This window comes from Phalangium opilio, unplaced genomic scaffold (genome assembly GCF_054372755.1).
Source record: "Phalangium opilio isolate 3A_F unplaced genomic scaffold, DU_Popi_V2 ptg000019l_1, whole genome shotgun sequence".
Classification (NCBI taxonomy): Eukaryota; Metazoa; Arthropoda; class Arachnida; order Opiliones; family Phalangiidae; genus Phalangium; species Phalangium opilio.
Window position 1 is genome coordinate 5,735,242 of NW_028324152.1, and position 13,409 is coordinate 5,748,650.

Consider the following 13,409-nt stretch of genomic DNA (forward strand, 5'->3'; position numbering starts at 1 on the left):
TTCACTATTTTTCCTCTTTTAAATTCCAATAGATATGAAAAGAGCAAACAAATCTTCTTTTTGTTATTGTTTTATAAAGATGAAGGTTAATTAAATTCAAATTATTAAATAGCACTCTCGGCAACGGCCATATCACGCTGAAAACACCGGTTCTCGTCCAATCACCGAAGTTAAAAAGCGTCGAGCGCAGTCAGTACTTGGGAGGGAGACCACTTACGAACACTGTGTGCCGTTGGCTTTTTCACTTTTTTTTCCTCTTTTAAATTCCAATAGATATGAAAAGAGCAAACATATTTTCTTTTTGTTATTGTTTTAAAAAGATGAAGGTTAATTTGTCTCACTTAATTTAAATTCGAATTATTAACTAGTACTCTCGGCAACGGCCATATCACGCTGAGAACACCGGTTCTCGTCCGATCACCGAAGTTAAGCAGCGTCGAGCGCAGTCAGTACTTGGGATGGAGACCACTTAGGAACACTGCGTGCCGTTGGCTTTTTCACTTTTTTTCCTCTTTTAAATTCCAATAGATATGAAAAAATCAAACATATTTTATATTTGTTATTGTTTTAAAAAGAAGAAGGTTAATTTCTCTCACTTAATTTAAATTCGAATTATTAACTAGCACTCTCGGCAACGGTCATATCACGCTGAAAACACCGGTTCTCGTCCGATCACCGAAGTTAAGCAGCGTCGAGTGCAGTCATTACTTGGAAACTCTGCGTGCCGTTGGCTTCTTCACTTTTGTTTCCTCTTTTAAATTCAACCAGATATGAAAAAACAAACAAATCTTCTTTTTGTTATTGTTTTATAAAGATGAAGGTTAATTAAATTCAAATTATTAAATAGCACTCTCGGCAACGGCCATATAACGCTGAAAACACCGGTTCTCGTCCGATCACCGAAGTTAAGAAGCGTCGAGCGCAGTCAGTACTTGGGAGGGAGACCACTTAGGAACACTGCGTGCCGTTGGCTTTTTCACTTTTTTTCCTCTTTTAAATTCCAATAGATATGAAAAAATCAAACATATTTTATATTTGTTATTGTTTTAAAAAGATGAAGGTTAGTTTGTCGCACTTAATTTAAATTCGAATTATTAACTAGCACTCTCGGCAACGGCCATATCACGCTGAAAACACCGGTTCTCGTCCGATCATCGAAGTTAAGAAGCGTCGAGCGCAGTCAGTACTTGGGAGGGAGACCACTTAGGAACACTGCGTGCCGTTGGCTTTTTCACTATTTTTCCTCTTTTAAATTCCAATAGATATGAAAAAAGCAAACATATTTTATATTTGTTATTGTTTTAAAAAGATGAAGGTTAATTTCTCTCACTTAATTTAAATTCGAATTATTAACTAGCACTCTCGGCAACGGCCATATCACGCTGAAAACACCGGTTCTCGTCCGATCACCGAAGTTAAGCAGCGTCGAGCGCAGTCAGTACTTGGAAACTCTGCGTGCCGTTGGCTTTTTCACTTTTGTTTCCTCTTTTAAATTCCACCAGATATGAAAAAAGCAAACAAATCTTCTTTTTGTTATGGTTTTATAAAGATGAAGGTTAATTAAATTCAAATTATTAAATAGCACTCTCGGCAACGGCCATATCACGCTGAAAACACCGGTTCTCGTCCGATCACCGAAGTTAAGAAGCGTCGCGCGCAGTCAGTACTTGGGAGGGAGACCACTTAGGAACACTGCGTGCCGTTGGCTTTTTCACTATTTTCCTCTTTTAAATTCCAATAGATATGAAAAAAGCAAATATATTTTCTTTTTGTTATTGTTTTAAAAAGATGAAGGTTAATTTCTCTCACTTAATTTAAATTCGAATTATTAACTAGCACTCTCGGCAACGGCCATATCACGCTGAAAACACCGGTTCTCGTCCGATCACCGAAGTTAAGCAGCGTCGAGCGCAGTCAGTACTTGAGAGGGAGACCACTTAGGAACACTGCGTGCCGTTGGCTTTTTCACTTTTTTTCCTCTTTTAAATTCCAATAGATATGAAAAAAGCAAACATATTTTATATTTGTTATTGTTTTAAAAAGATGAAGGTTAATTTGTCGCACTTAATTTAAATTCGAATTATTAACTAGCACTCTCGGCAACGGCCATATCACGCTGAAAACACCGGTTCTCGTCCGATCACCGAAGTTAAGCAGCGTCGAGCGCAGTCAGTACTTGGAAACTCTGCGTGCCGTTGGCTTTTTCACTTTTGTTTCCTCTTTTAAATTCCACCAGATATGAAAAAAGCAAACAAATCTACTTTTTGTTATTGTTTTATAAAGATGAAGGTTAATTAAATTCAAATTATTAAATAGCACTCTCGGCAACGGCCATATCACGCTGAAAACACCGGTTCTCGTCCGATCACCGAAGTTAAGAAGCGTCGCGCGCAGTCAGTACTTGGGAGGGAGACCACTTAGGAACACTGCGTGCCGTTGACTTTTTCACTTTTTTTCCTCTTTCAAATTCAAATAGATATGAAAAAAGCAAACATATTTTCGATTTGTTATTGTTTTAAAAAGATGAAGGTTAATTTGTCGCACTTAATTTAAATTCGAATTATTAACTAGCACTCTCGGCAACGGCCATATCACGCTGAAAACACCGGTTCTCGTCCGACCACCGAAGTTAAGCAGCGTCGAGCGCAGTCAGTACTTGGAAACTCTGCGTGCCGTTGGCTTTTTCACTTTTGTTTCCTCTTTTAAATTCCACCAGATATGAAAAAAGCAAACATATCTTCTTTTTGTTATTGTTTTATAAAGATGAGGGTAATTAAATTCAAATTATTAAATAGCACTCTCGGCAACGGCCATATCACGCTGAAAACCCCGGTTCTCGTCCAATCACCGAAGTTAAAAAGCGTCGAGCGCAGTCAGTACTTGGGAGGGAGACCACTTAGGAACACTGTGTGCCGTTGGCTTTTTCACTTTTTTTTCCTCTTTTAAATTCCAATAGATATGAAAAGAGCAAACATATTTTCTTTTTGTTATTGTTTTAAAAAGATGAAGGTTAATTTGTCTCACTTAATTTAAATTCGAATTATTAACTAGTACTCTCGGCAACGGCCATATCACGCTGAGAACACCGGTTCTCGTCCGATCACCGAAGTTAAGCAGCGTCGAGCGCAGTCAGTACTTGGGAGGGAGACCACTTAGGAACACTGCGTGCCGTTGGCTTTTTCACTTTTTTTCCTCTTTTAAATTCCAATAGATATGAAAAGAGCAAACAAATCTTCTTTTTGTTATTGTTTTATAAAGATGAAGGTTAATTAAATTCAAATTATTAAATAGCACTCTCGGCAACGGCCATATCACGCTGAAAACACCGGTTCTCGTCCAATCACCGAAGTTAAAAAGCGTCGAGCGCAGTCAGTACTTGGGAGGGAGACCACTTACGAACACTGTGTGCCGTTGGCTTTTTCACTTTTTTTTCCTCTTTTAAATTCCAATAGATATGAAAAAAGCAAATATATTTTCTTTTTGTTATTGTTTTAAAAAGATGAAGGTTAATTTGTCGCACTTAATTTAAATTCGAATTATTAACTAGCACTCTCGGAAACGGCCATATCACGCTGAAAACACCGGTTCTCGTCCGACCACCGAAGTTAAGCAGCGTCAAGCGCAGTCAGTACTTGGAAACTCTGCGTGCCGTTGGCTTTTTCACTTTTGTTTCCTCTTTTAAATTCCACCAGATATGAAAAAAGCAAACATATCTTCTTTTTGTTATTGTTTTATAAAGATGAAGGTTAATTAAATTCAAATTATTAAATAGCACTCTCGGCAACGGCCATATCACGCTGAAAACACCGGTTCTCGTCCAATCACCGAAGTTAAAAAGCGTCGAGCGCAGTCAGTACTTGGGAGGGAGACCACTTAGGAACACTGTGTGCCGTTGGCTTTTTCATTTTTTTTTTCCTCTTTTAAATTCCAATAGATATGAAAAGAGCAAACATATTTTCTTTTTGTTATTGTTTTAATAAGATGAAGGTTAATTTGTCTCACTTAATTTAAATTCGAATTATTAACTAGTACTCTCGGCAACGGCCATATCACGCTGAGAACACCGGTTCTCGTCCGATCACCGAAGTTAAGCAGCGTCGAGCGCAGTCAGTACTTGAGAGGGAGACCACTTAGGAACACTGCGTGCCGTTGGCTTTTTCACTTTTTTTTCCTCTTTTAAATTCCAATAGATATGAAAAAAGCAAATATATTTTCTTTTTGTTATTGTTTTAAAAAGATGAAGGTTAATTTGTCGCACTTAATTTAAATTCGAATTATTAACTAGCACTCTCGGCAACGGCCATATCACGCTGAAAACACCGGTTCTCGTCCGATTATCGAAGTTAAGCAGCGTCGAGTGCAGTCAGTACTTGGAAACTCTGCGTGCCGTTGGCTTTTTCACTTTTGTTTCCTCTTTTAAATTCCACCAGATATGAAAAAAGCAAACATATCTTCTTTTTGTTATTGTTTTATAAAGATGAGGGTAATTAAATTCGAATTATTAACTAGCACTCTCGGCAACGGCCATATCACGCTGAAAACACCGGTTCTCGTCCAATCACCGAAGTTAAGCAGCGTCGAGCGCAGTCAGTACTTGGGAGGGAGACCACTTAGGAACACTGCGTGCCGTTGGCTTTTTCACTTTTTTTCCTCTTTTAAATTCCAATAGATATGAAAAGAGCAAACAAATCTTCTTTTTGTTATTGTTTTATAAAGATGAAGGTTAATTAAATTCAAATTATTAAATAGCACTCTCGGCAACGGCCATATCACGCTGAAAACACCGGTTCTCGTCCAATCACCGAAGTTAAAAAGCGTCGAGCGCAGTCAGTACTTGGGAGGGAGACCACTTACGAACACTGTGTGCCGTTGGCTTTTTCACTTTTTTTTCCTCTTTTAAATTCCAATAGATATGAAAAAAGCAAATATATTTTCTTTTTGTTATTGTTTTAAAAAGATGAAGGTTAATTTGTCGCACTTAATTTAAATTCGAATTATTAACTAGCACTCTCGGCAACGGCCATATCACGCTGAAAACACCGGTTCTCGTCCGATCATCGAAGTTAAGCAGCGTCGAGTGCAGTCAGTACTTGGAAACTCTGCGTGCCGTTGGCTTTTTCACTTTTGTTTCCTCTTTTAAATTCCACCAGATATGAAAAAAGCAAACATATCTTCTTTTTGTTATTGTTTTATAAAGATGAGGGTAATTAAATTCAAATTATTAAATAGCACTCTCGGCAACGGCCATATCACGCTGAAAACACCGGTTCTCGTCCAATCACCGAAGTTAAAAAGCGTCGAGCGCAGTCAGTACTTGGGAGGGAGACCACTTAGGAACACTGTGTGCCGTTGGCTTTTTCACTTTTTTTTCTTCTTTTAAATTCCAATAGATATGAAAAGAGCAAACATATTTTCTTTTTGTTATTGTTTTAAAAAGATGAAGGTTAATTTGTCTCACTTAATTTAAATTCGAATTATTAACTAGTACTCTCGGCAACGGCCATATCACGCTGAGAACACCGGTTCTCGTCCGATCACCGAAGTTAAGCAGCGTCGAGCGCAGTCAGTACTTGGGAGGGAGACCACTTAGGAACACTGCGTGCCGTTGGCTTTTTCACTTTTTTTCCTCTTTTAAATTCCAATAGATATGAAAAAAGCAAATATATTTTCTTTTTGTTATTGTTTTAAAAAGATGAAGGTTAATTTGTCGCACTTAATTTAAATTCGAATTATTAACTAGCACTCTCGGCAACGGCCATATCACGCTGAAAACACCGGTTCTCGTCCGATCATCGAAGTTAAGCAGCGTCGAGCGCAGTCAGTACTTGGAAACTCTGCGTGCCGTTGGCTTTTTCACTTTTGTTTCCTCTTTTAAATTCCACCAGATATGAAAAAAGCAAACATATCTTCTTTTTGTTATTGTTTTATAAAGATGAGGTTAATTAAATTCAAATTATTAAATAGCACTCTCGGCAACGGCCATATCACGCTGAAAACACCGGTTCTCGTCCAATCACCGAAGTTAAAAAGCGTCGAGTGCAGTCAGTACTTGGGAGGGAGACCACTTAGGAACACTGTGTGCCGTTGGCTTTTTCACTTTTTTTTTCTTCTTTTAAATTCCAATAGATATGAAAAGAGCAAACATATTTTCTTTTTGTTATTGTTTGAAAAAGATGAAGGTTAATTTGTCTCACTTAATTTAAATTCGAATTATTAACTAGTACTCTCGGCAACGGCCATATCACGCTGAGAACACCGGTTCTCGTCCGATCACCGAAGTTAAGCAGCGTCGAGCGCAGTCAGTACTTGGGAGGGAGACCACTTAGGAACACTGCGTGCCGTTGGCTTTTTCACTTTTTTTCCTCTTTTAAATTCCAATAGATATGAAAAAAGCAAACATATTTTATATTTGTTATTGTTTTAAAAAGATGAAGGTTAATTTGTCGCACTTAATTTAAATTCGAATTATTAACTAGCACTCTCGGCAACGGCCATATCACGCTGAAAACACCGGTTCTCGTCCGATCACCGAAGTTAAGAAGCGTCGAGCGCAGTCAGTACTTGGGAGGGAGACCACTTAGGAACACTGCGTGCCGTTGGCTTTTTCACTATTTTTCCTCTTTTAAATTCCAATAGATATGAAAAGAGCAAACAAATCTTCTTTTTGTTATTGTTTTATAAAGATGAAGGTTAATTAAATTCAAATTATTAAATAATAATAATAATAATAATCTAAGCTTTGTCTACGAAGGGATTTCCACACTAAGCCTGTGGCTTGTTTACAGGTGGGTCCCTTTACAATGCATAGAGGGGTGGTGGCTAGCCCCTATGCCACAGCTAACCTTCAGCGCCCTATACTAACTATTACCGTTAACCTCTGCAAGTTTTGATGGAAAGGAGAAACCGGGTTAGACCGCGGAGGAAAACTCCTTTAACAAGCGGGGAGAGAACTTGCAAACTCTACGCAGAAGGATTTGTTCCCAGATTTTCACCCGGTGCCACAGTCCGGGATCGAACCCGGGATCCTCTTGCTGCGAGGCGAAAGCGCTAACCGCTACGCCACCCCACCAATAGCACTCTCGGCAACGGCCATATCACGCTGAAAACACCGGTTCTCGTCCAATCACCGAAGTTAAAAAGCGTCGAGCGCAGTCAGTACTTGGGAGGGAGACCACTTACGAACACTGTGTGCCGTTGGCTTTTTCACTTTTTTTTCCTCTTTTAAATTCCAATAGATATGAAAAGAGCAAACATATTTTCTTTTTGTTATTGTTTTAAAAAGATGAAGGTTAATTTGTCTCACTTAATTTAAATTCGAATTATTAACTAGTACTCTCGGCAACGGCCATATCTCGCTGAGAACACCGGTTCTCGTCCGATCACCGAAGTTAAGAAGCGTCGAGCGCAGTCAGTACTTGGGAGGGAGACCACTTAGGAACACTGCGTGCCGTTGGCTTTTTCACTTTTTTTCCTCTTTTAAATTCCAATAGATATGAAAAGAGCAAACAAATCTTCTTTTTGTTATTGTTTTATAATGATGAAGGTTAATTAAATTCAAATTATTAAATAGCACTCTCGGCAACGGCCATATCACGCTGAAAACACCGGTTCTCGTCCAATCACCGAAGTTAAAAAGCGTCGAGCGCAGTCAGTACTTGGGAGGGAGACCACTTACGAACACTGTGTGCCGTTGGCTTTTTCACTTTTTTTCCTCTTTTAAATTCCAATAGATATGAAAAAAGCAAATATATTTTCTTTTTGTTATTGTTTTAAAAAGATGAAGGTTAATTTGTCGCACTTAATTTAAATTCGAATTATTAACTAGCACTCTCGGCAACGGCCATATCACGCTGAAAACACCGGTTCTCGTCCGATCATCGAAGTTAAGCAGCGTCGAGCGCAGTCAGTACTTGGAAACTCTGCGTGCCGTTGGCTTTTTCACTTTTGTTTCCTCTTTTAAATTCCACCAGATATGAAAAAAGCAAACATATCTTCTTTTTGTTATTGTTTTATAAAGATGAGGGTAATTAAATTCAAATTATTAAATAGCACTCTCGGCAACGGCCATATCACGCTGAAAACACCGGTGCTCGTCCAATCACCGAAGTTAAAAAGCGTCGAGTGCAGTCAGTACTTGGGAGGGAGACCACTTAGGAACACTGTGTGCCGTTGGCTTTTTCACTTTTTTTTCTTCTTTTAAATTCCAATAGATATGAAAAGAGCAAACATATTTTCTTTTTGTTATTGTTTTAAAAAGATGAAGGTTAATTTGTCTCACTTAATTTAAATTCGAATTATTAACTAGTACTCTCGGCAACGGCCATATCACGCTGAGAACACCGGTTCTCGTCCGATCACCGAAGTTAAGCAGCGTCGAGCGCAGTCAGTACTTGGGAGGGAGACCACTTAGGAACACTGCGTGCCGTTGGCTTTTTCACTTTTTTTCCTCTTTTAAATTCCAATAGATATGAAAAAAGCAAACATATTTTATATTTGTTATTGTTTTAAAAAGATGAAGGTTAATTTGTCGCACTTAATTTAAATTCGAATTATTAACTAGCACTCTCGGCAACGGCCATATCACGCTGAAAACACCGGTTCTCGTCCGATCACCGAAGTTAAGAAGCGTCGAGCGCAGTCAGTACTTGGGAGGGAGACCACTTAGGAACACTGCGTGCCGTTGGCTTTTTCACTATTTTTCCTCTTTTAAATTCCAATAGATATGAAAAGAGCAAACAAATCTTCTTTTTGTTATTGTTTTATAAAGATGAAGGTTAATTAAATTCAAATTATTAAATAGCACTCTCGGCAACGGCCATATCACGCTGAAAACACCGGTTCTCGTCCAATCACCGAAGTTAAAAAGCGTCGAGTGCAGTCAGTACTTGGGAGGGAGACCACTTAGGAACACTGTGTGCCGTTGGCTTTTTCACTTTTTTTTCTTCTTTTAAATTCCAATAGATATGAAAAGAGCAAACATATTTTCTTTTTGTTATTGTTTTAAAAAGATGAAGGTTAATTTGTCTCACTTAATTTAAATTCGAATTATTAACTAGTACTCTCGGCAACGGCCATATCACGCTGAGAACACCGGTTCTCGTCCGATCACCGAAGTTAAGCAGCGTCGAGCGCAGTCAGTACTTGGGAGGGAGACCACTTAGGAACACTGCGTATCGTTGGCTTTTTCACTTTTTTTCCTCTTTTAAATTCCAATAGATATGAAAAAAGCAAACATATTTTATATTTGTTATTGTTTTAAAAAGATGAAGGTTAATTTGTCGCACTTAATTTAAATTCGAATTATTAACTAGCACTCTCGGCAACGGCCATATCACGCTGAAAACACCGGTTCTCGTCCGATCACCGAAGTTAAGAAGCGTCGAGCGCAGTCAGTACTTGGGAGGGAGACCACTTAGGAACACTGCGTGCCGTTGGCTTTTTCACTATTTTTCCTCTTTTAAATTCCATTAGATATGAAAAGAGCAAACAAATCTTCTTTTTGTTATTGTTTTATAAAGATGAAGGTTAATTAAATTCAAATTATTAAATAGCACTCTCGGCAACGGCCATATCACGCTGAAAACACCGGTTCTCGTCCAATCACCGAAGTTAAAAAGCGTCGAGCGCAGTCAGTACTTGGGAGGGAGACCACTTACGAACACTGTGTGCCGTTGGCTTTTTCACTTTTTTTTCCTCTTTTAAATTCCAATAGATATGAAAAGAGCAAACATATTTTCTTTTTGTTATGGTTTTAAAAAGATGAAGGTTAATTTGTCTCACTTAATTTAAATTCGAATTATTAACTAGTACTCTCGGCAACGGCCATATCTCGCTGAGAACACCGGTTCTCGTCCGATCACCGAAGTTAAGAAGCGTCGAGCGCAGTCAGTACTTGGGAGGGAGACCACTTAGGAGCACTGCGTGCCGTTGGCTTTTTAACTTTTTTTCCTCTTTTAAATTCCAATAGATATGAAAAAAGCAAACATATTTTATATTTGTTATTGTTTTAAAAAGATTAAGGTTAATTTGTCGCACTTAATTTAAATTCGAATTATTAACTAGCACTCTCGGCAACGGCCATATCACGCTGAAAACACCGGTTCTCGTCCGATCACCGAAGTTAAGAAGCGTCGCGCGCAGTCAGTACTTGGGAGGGAGACCACTTAGGAACACTGCGTGCCGTTGGCTTTTTCACTATTTTTCCTCTTTTAAATTCCAATAGATATGAAAAAAGCAAATATATTTTCTTTTTGTTATTGTTTTAAAAAGATGAAGGTTAATTTCTCTCACTTAATTTAAATTCGAATTATTAACTAGCACTCTCGGCAACGGCCATATCACGCTGAAAACACCGGTTCTCGTCCGATCACCGAAGTTAAGCAGCGTCGAGCGCAGTGAGTACTTGGGAGGGAGACCACTTAGGAACACTGCGTGCCGTTGAATTTTTCACTTTTTTTCCTCTTTCAAATTCAAATAGATATGAAAAAAGCAAACATATTTTCGATTTGTTATTGTTTTAAAAAGATGATGGTTAATTTGTCGCACTTAATTTAAATTCGAATTATTAACTAGTACTCTCGGCAACGGCCATATCACGCTGAGAACACCGGTTCTCGTCCGATCACCGAAGTTAAGCAGCGTCGAGCGCAGTCAGTACTTGGAAACTCTGCGTGCCGTTGGCTTTTTCACTTTTGTTTCCTCTTTTAAATTCCACCAGATATGAAAAAAGCAAACATATCTTCTTTTTGTTATTGTTTTATAAAGATGAAGGTTAATTAAATTCAAATTATTAAATAGCACTCTCGGCAACGGCCATATCACGCTGAAAACACCGGTTCTCGTCCAATCACCGAAGTTAAAAAGCGTCGAGCGCAGTCAGTACTTGGGAGGGAGACCACTTAGGAACACTGTGTGCCGTTGGCTTTTTCACTTTTTTTTTCCTCTTTTAAATTCCAATAGATATGAAAAGAGCAAACATATTTTCTTTTTGTTATTGTTTTAAAAAGATGAAGGTTAATTTGTCTCACTTAATTTAAATTCGAATTATTAACTATTTCACTCGGCAACGGCCATATCACGCTGAGAACACCGGTTCTCGTCCGATCACCGAAGTTAAGCAGCGTCGAGCGCAGTCAGTACTTGGGAGGGAGACCACTTAGGAACACTGCGTGCCGTTGGCTTTTTCACTTTTTTTCCTCTTTTAAATTCCAATAGATATGAAAAAAGCAAACGTATTTTATATTTGTTATTGTTGTAAAAAGATGAAGGTTAATTTGTCGCACTTAATTTAAATTCGAATTATTAACTAGCACTCTCGGCAACGGCCATATCACGCTGAAAACACCGGTTCTCGTCCGATCACCGAAGTTAAGAAGCGTCGAGCGCAGTCAGTACTTGGAAACCCTGCGTGCCGTTGGCTTTTTCACTTTTGTTTCCTCTTTTAAATACCACCAGATATGAAAAAAGCAAACATATCTTCTTTTTGTTATTGTTTTATAAAGATGAAGGTGAATTAAATTCAAATTATTAACTAGTACTCTCGGCAACGGCCTTATCACGCTGAGAACACTGGTTCTCGTCCGATTACCGAAGTTAAGCAGCGTCGAGCGCAGTCAGTACTTGGGAGGGAGACCACTTAGGAACACTGCGTGCCGTTGGCTTTTTCACTTTTTTTCCTCTTTTAAATTTCAATAGATATGAAAAGAGCAAACAAATCTTCTTTTTGTTATTGTTTTATAAAGATGAAGATTAATTAAATCAAATTATTAAATAGCACTCTCGGCAACGGCCATATCACGCTGAAAACACCGGTTCTCGTCCAATCACCGAAGTTAAAAAGCGTCGAGCGCAGTCAGTACTTGGGTGGGAGACCACTTACGAACACTGTGTGCCGTTGGCTTTTTCACTTTTTTTTCCTCTTTTAAATTCCAATAGATATGAAAAAAGCAAATATATTTTCTTTTTGTTATTGTTTTAAAAAGATGAAGGTTAATTTGTCTCACTTAATTTAAATCCGAATTATTAACTAGCACTCTCGGCAACGGCCATATCACGCTGAAAACACCGGTTCTCGTCCGATCATCGAAGTTAAGCAGCGTCGAGCGCAGTCAGTACTTGGAAACTCTGCGTGCCGTTGGCTTTTTCACTTTTGTTTCCTCTTTTAAATTCCACCAGATATGAAAAAAGCAAACATATCTTCTTTTTGTTATTGTTTTATAAAGATGAGGGTAATTAAATTCAAATTATTAAATAGCACTCTCGGCAACGGCCATATCACGCTGAAAACACCGGTTCTCGTCCAATCACCGAAGTTAAAAAGCGTCGAGCGCAGTCAGTACTTGGGAGGGAGACCACTTAGGAACACTGCGTGCCGTTGGCTTTTTCACTTTTTTTCCTCTTTTAAATTCCAATAGATATGAAAAGAGCAAACATATTTTCTTTTTGTTATTGTTTTAAAAAGATGAAGGTTAATTTGTCTCACTTAATTTAAATTCGAATTATTAACTAGTACTCTCGGCAACGGCCATATCACGCTGAGAACACCGGTTCTCGTCCGATCACCGAAGTTAAGCAGCGTCGAGCGCAGTCAGTACTTGGGAGGGAGACCACTTAGGAACACTGCGTGCCGTTGGCTTTTTCACTTTTTTTCCTCTTTTAAATTCCAATAGATATGAAAAAAGCAAACATATTTTATATTTGTTATTGTTTTAAAAAGATGAAGGTTAATTTGTCGCACTTAATTTAAATTCGAATTATTAACTAGCACTCTCGGCAACGGCCATATCACGCTGAAAACACCGGTTCTCGTCCGATCACCGAAGTTAAGAAGCGTCGAGCGCAGTCAGTACTTGGGAGGGAGACCACTTAGGAACACTGCGTGCCGTTGGCTTTTTCACTATTTTTCCTCTTTTAAATTCCAATAGATATGAAAAAAGCAAACATATTTTATATTTGTTATTGTTTTAAAAAGATGAAGGTTAATTTGTCGCACTTAATTTAAATTCGAATTATTAGCTAGCACTCTCGGCAACGGCCATATCACGCTGAAAACACCGGTTCTCGTCCGATCACCGAAGTTAAGAAGCGTCGAGCGCAGTCAGTACTTGGAAACCCTGCGTGCCGTTGGCTTTTTCACTTTTGTTTCCTCTTTTAAATACCACCAGATATGAAAAAAGCAAACATATCTTCTTTTTGTTATTGTTTTATAAAGATGAAGGTTAATTAAATTCAAATTATTAACTAGTACTCTCGGCAACGGCCATATCACGCTGAGAACACCGGTTCTCGTCCGATCACCGAAGTTAAGCAGCGTCGAGCGCAGTCAGTACTTGGGAGGGAGACCACTTAGGAACACTGCGTGCCGTTGGCTTTTTCACTTTTTTTCCTCTTTTAAATTCCAATAGATATGA

General features: G+C 38.5%; 14 non-coding genes and 36 pseudogenes across 14 annotated transcripts; all 50 read left to right on the forward strand.

Moving 5' to 3' along the window:
* Positions 1–119: 119 nt before the first annotated feature.
* Positions 120–238, forward strand: LOC149700700 (5S ribosomal RNA; annotated as a pseudogene).
* A 137-nt stretch (positions 239–375) lies between these two features.
* On the forward strand, positions 376–494 carry LOC149700701 (5S ribosomal RNA; annotated as a pseudogene).
* A 360-nt stretch (positions 495–854) lies between these two features.
* On the forward strand, positions 855–973 carry LOC149700702 (5S ribosomal RNA; annotated as a pseudogene).
* A 136-nt stretch (positions 974–1,109) lies between these two features.
* Positions 1,110–1,228, forward strand: LOC149700703 (5S ribosomal RNA; annotated as a pseudogene).
* A 136-nt stretch (positions 1,229–1,364) lies between these two features.
* LOC149700704 (5S ribosomal RNA) lies at positions 1,365–1,467 on the forward strand (annotated as a pseudogene).
* Positions 1,468–1,589: 122 nt separating this feature from the next.
* Positions 1,590–1,708, forward strand: LOC149700705 (5S ribosomal RNA; annotated as a pseudogene).
* A 135-nt stretch (positions 1,709–1,843) lies between these two features.
* On the forward strand, positions 1,844–1,962 carry LOC149700706 (5S ribosomal RNA). Its single transcript, XR_016382094.1, has one exon. It is a non-coding gene; the product is annotated as a 5S ribosomal RNA (ribosomal RNA).
* Positions 1,963–2,098: 136 nt separating this feature from the next.
* Positions 2,099–2,201, forward strand: LOC149700707 (5S ribosomal RNA; annotated as a pseudogene).
* Positions 2,202–2,323: 122 nt separating this feature from the next.
* On the forward strand, positions 2,324–2,442 carry LOC149700708 (5S ribosomal RNA; annotated as a pseudogene).
* A 136-nt stretch (positions 2,443–2,578) lies between these two features.
* Positions 2,579–2,681, forward strand: LOC149700709 (5S ribosomal RNA; annotated as a pseudogene).
* Positions 2,682–2,802: 121 nt separating this feature from the next.
* LOC149700710 (5S ribosomal RNA) lies at positions 2,803–2,921 on the forward strand (annotated as a pseudogene).
* A 137-nt stretch (positions 2,922–3,058) lies between these two features.
* LOC149700711 (5S ribosomal RNA) lies at positions 3,059–3,177 on the forward strand. The gene has a single exon (XR_016382131.1). It is a non-coding gene; the product is annotated as a 5S ribosomal RNA (ribosomal RNA).
* Positions 3,178–3,298: 121 nt separating this feature from the next.
* Positions 3,299–3,417, forward strand: LOC149700712 (5S ribosomal RNA; annotated as a pseudogene).
* Positions 3,418–3,779: 362 nt separating this feature from the next.
* Positions 3,780–3,898, forward strand: LOC149700713 (5S ribosomal RNA; annotated as a pseudogene).
* Positions 3,899–4,036: 138 nt separating this feature from the next.
* Positions 4,037–4,155, forward strand: LOC149700714 (5S ribosomal RNA). Its single transcript, XR_016382201.1, has one exon. It is a non-coding gene; the product is annotated as a 5S ribosomal RNA (ribosomal RNA).
* A 361-nt stretch (positions 4,156–4,516) lies between these two features.
* On the forward strand, positions 4,517–4,635 carry LOC149700715 (5S ribosomal RNA; annotated as a pseudogene).
* Positions 4,636–4,756: 121 nt separating this feature from the next.
* LOC149700716 (5S ribosomal RNA) lies at positions 4,757–4,875 on the forward strand (annotated as a pseudogene).
* Positions 4,876–5,012: 137 nt separating this feature from the next.
* LOC149700717 (5S ribosomal RNA) lies at positions 5,013–5,115 on the forward strand (annotated as a pseudogene).
* A 121-nt stretch (positions 5,116–5,236) lies between these two features.
* On the forward strand, positions 5,237–5,355 carry LOC149700718 (5S ribosomal RNA; annotated as a pseudogene).
* A 137-nt stretch (positions 5,356–5,492) lies between these two features.
* LOC149700719 (5S ribosomal RNA) lies at positions 5,493–5,611 on the forward strand. Its single transcript, XR_016382132.1, has one exon. It is a non-coding gene; the product is annotated as a 5S ribosomal RNA (ribosomal RNA).
* Positions 5,612–5,747: 136 nt separating this feature from the next.
* Positions 5,748–5,850, forward strand: LOC149700720 (5S ribosomal RNA; annotated as a pseudogene).
* A 121-nt stretch (positions 5,851–5,971) lies between these two features.
* LOC149700721 (5S ribosomal RNA) lies at positions 5,972–6,090 on the forward strand (annotated as a pseudogene).
* Positions 6,091–6,228: 138 nt separating this feature from the next.
* Positions 6,229–6,347, forward strand: LOC149700722 (5S ribosomal RNA). Its single transcript, XR_016382133.1, has one exon. It is a non-coding gene; the product is annotated as a 5S ribosomal RNA (ribosomal RNA).
* A 136-nt stretch (positions 6,348–6,483) lies between these two features.
* LOC149700723 (5S ribosomal RNA) lies at positions 6,484–6,602 on the forward strand. The gene has a single exon (XR_016382310.1). It is a non-coding gene; the product is annotated as a 5S ribosomal RNA (ribosomal RNA).
* Positions 6,603–7,081: 479 nt separating this feature from the next.
* On the forward strand, positions 7,082–7,200 carry LOC149700724 (5S ribosomal RNA; annotated as a pseudogene).
* Positions 7,201–7,337: 137 nt separating this feature from the next.
* On the forward strand, positions 7,338–7,456 carry LOC149700725 (5S ribosomal RNA; annotated as a pseudogene).
* A 121-nt stretch (positions 7,457–7,577) lies between these two features.
* On the forward strand, positions 7,578–7,696 carry LOC149700726 (5S ribosomal RNA; annotated as a pseudogene).
* A 136-nt stretch (positions 7,697–7,832) lies between these two features.
* Positions 7,833–7,935, forward strand: LOC149700727 (5S ribosomal RNA; annotated as a pseudogene).
* A 121-nt stretch (positions 7,936–8,056) lies between these two features.
* Positions 8,057–8,175, forward strand: LOC149700728 (5S ribosomal RNA; annotated as a pseudogene).
* Positions 8,176–8,312: 137 nt separating this feature from the next.
* LOC149700729 (5S ribosomal RNA) lies at positions 8,313–8,431 on the forward strand. The gene has a single exon (XR_016382134.1). It is a non-coding gene; the product is annotated as a 5S ribosomal RNA (ribosomal RNA).
* A 136-nt stretch (positions 8,432–8,567) lies between these two features.
* LOC149700730 (5S ribosomal RNA) lies at positions 8,568–8,686 on the forward strand. The gene has a single exon (XR_016382311.1). It is a non-coding gene; the product is annotated as a 5S ribosomal RNA (ribosomal RNA).
* Positions 8,687–8,807: 121 nt separating this feature from the next.
* Positions 8,808–8,926, forward strand: LOC149700731 (5S ribosomal RNA; annotated as a pseudogene).
* Positions 8,927–9,063: 137 nt separating this feature from the next.
* On the forward strand, positions 9,064–9,182 carry LOC149700732 (5S ribosomal RNA; annotated as a pseudogene).
* Positions 9,183–9,318: 136 nt separating this feature from the next.
* LOC149700733 (5S ribosomal RNA) lies at positions 9,319–9,437 on the forward strand. The gene has a single exon (XR_016382312.1). It is a non-coding gene; the product is annotated as a 5S ribosomal RNA (ribosomal RNA).
* A 121-nt stretch (positions 9,438–9,558) lies between these two features.
* On the forward strand, positions 9,559–9,677 carry LOC149700734 (5S ribosomal RNA; annotated as a pseudogene).
* A 137-nt stretch (positions 9,678–9,814) lies between these two features.
* LOC149700735 (5S ribosomal RNA) lies at positions 9,815–9,933 on the forward strand (annotated as a pseudogene).
* Positions 9,934–10,069: 136 nt separating this feature from the next.
* LOC149700736 (5S ribosomal RNA) lies at positions 10,070–10,188 on the forward strand (annotated as a pseudogene).
* A 136-nt stretch (positions 10,189–10,324) lies between these two features.
* Positions 10,325–10,443, forward strand: LOC149700737 (5S ribosomal RNA). The gene has a single exon (XR_016382202.1). It is a non-coding gene; the product is annotated as a 5S ribosomal RNA (ribosomal RNA).
* Positions 10,444–10,579: 136 nt separating this feature from the next.
* LOC149700738 (5S ribosomal RNA) lies at positions 10,580–10,682 on the forward strand (annotated as a pseudogene).
* Positions 10,683–10,804: 122 nt separating this feature from the next.
* LOC149700739 (5S ribosomal RNA) lies at positions 10,805–10,923 on the forward strand (annotated as a pseudogene).
* Positions 10,924–11,061: 138 nt separating this feature from the next.
* On the forward strand, positions 11,062–11,180 carry LOC149700740 (5S ribosomal RNA). Its single transcript, XR_016382135.1, has one exon. It is a non-coding gene; the product is annotated as a 5S ribosomal RNA (ribosomal RNA).
* Positions 11,181–11,316: 136 nt separating this feature from the next.
* On the forward strand, positions 11,317–11,419 carry LOC149700741 (5S ribosomal RNA; annotated as a pseudogene).
* A 122-nt stretch (positions 11,420–11,541) lies between these two features.
* LOC149700742 (5S ribosomal RNA) lies at positions 11,542–11,660 on the forward strand (annotated as a pseudogene).
* Positions 11,661–11,780: 120 nt separating this feature from the next.
* On the forward strand, positions 11,781–11,899 carry LOC149700743 (5S ribosomal RNA; annotated as a pseudogene).
* A 137-nt stretch (positions 11,900–12,036) lies between these two features.
* Positions 12,037–12,139, forward strand: LOC149700744 (5S ribosomal RNA; annotated as a pseudogene).
* A 121-nt stretch (positions 12,140–12,260) lies between these two features.
* On the forward strand, positions 12,261–12,379 carry LOC149700745 (5S ribosomal RNA; annotated as a pseudogene).
* A 136-nt stretch (positions 12,380–12,515) lies between these two features.
* On the forward strand, positions 12,516–12,634 carry LOC149700746 (5S ribosomal RNA). Its single transcript, XR_016382136.1, has one exon. It is a non-coding gene; the product is annotated as a 5S ribosomal RNA (ribosomal RNA).
* A 136-nt stretch (positions 12,635–12,770) lies between these two features.
* LOC149700747 (5S ribosomal RNA) lies at positions 12,771–12,889 on the forward strand. Its single transcript, XR_016382313.1, has one exon. It is a non-coding gene; the product is annotated as a 5S ribosomal RNA (ribosomal RNA).
* A 136-nt stretch (positions 12,890–13,025) lies between these two features.
* LOC149700748 (5S ribosomal RNA) lies at positions 13,026–13,128 on the forward strand (annotated as a pseudogene).
* Positions 13,129–13,250: 122 nt separating this feature from the next.
* Positions 13,251–13,369, forward strand: LOC149700749 (5S ribosomal RNA). Its single transcript, XR_016382137.1, has one exon. It is a non-coding gene; the product is annotated as a 5S ribosomal RNA (ribosomal RNA).
* Positions 13,370–13,409: the final 40 nt, after the last annotated feature.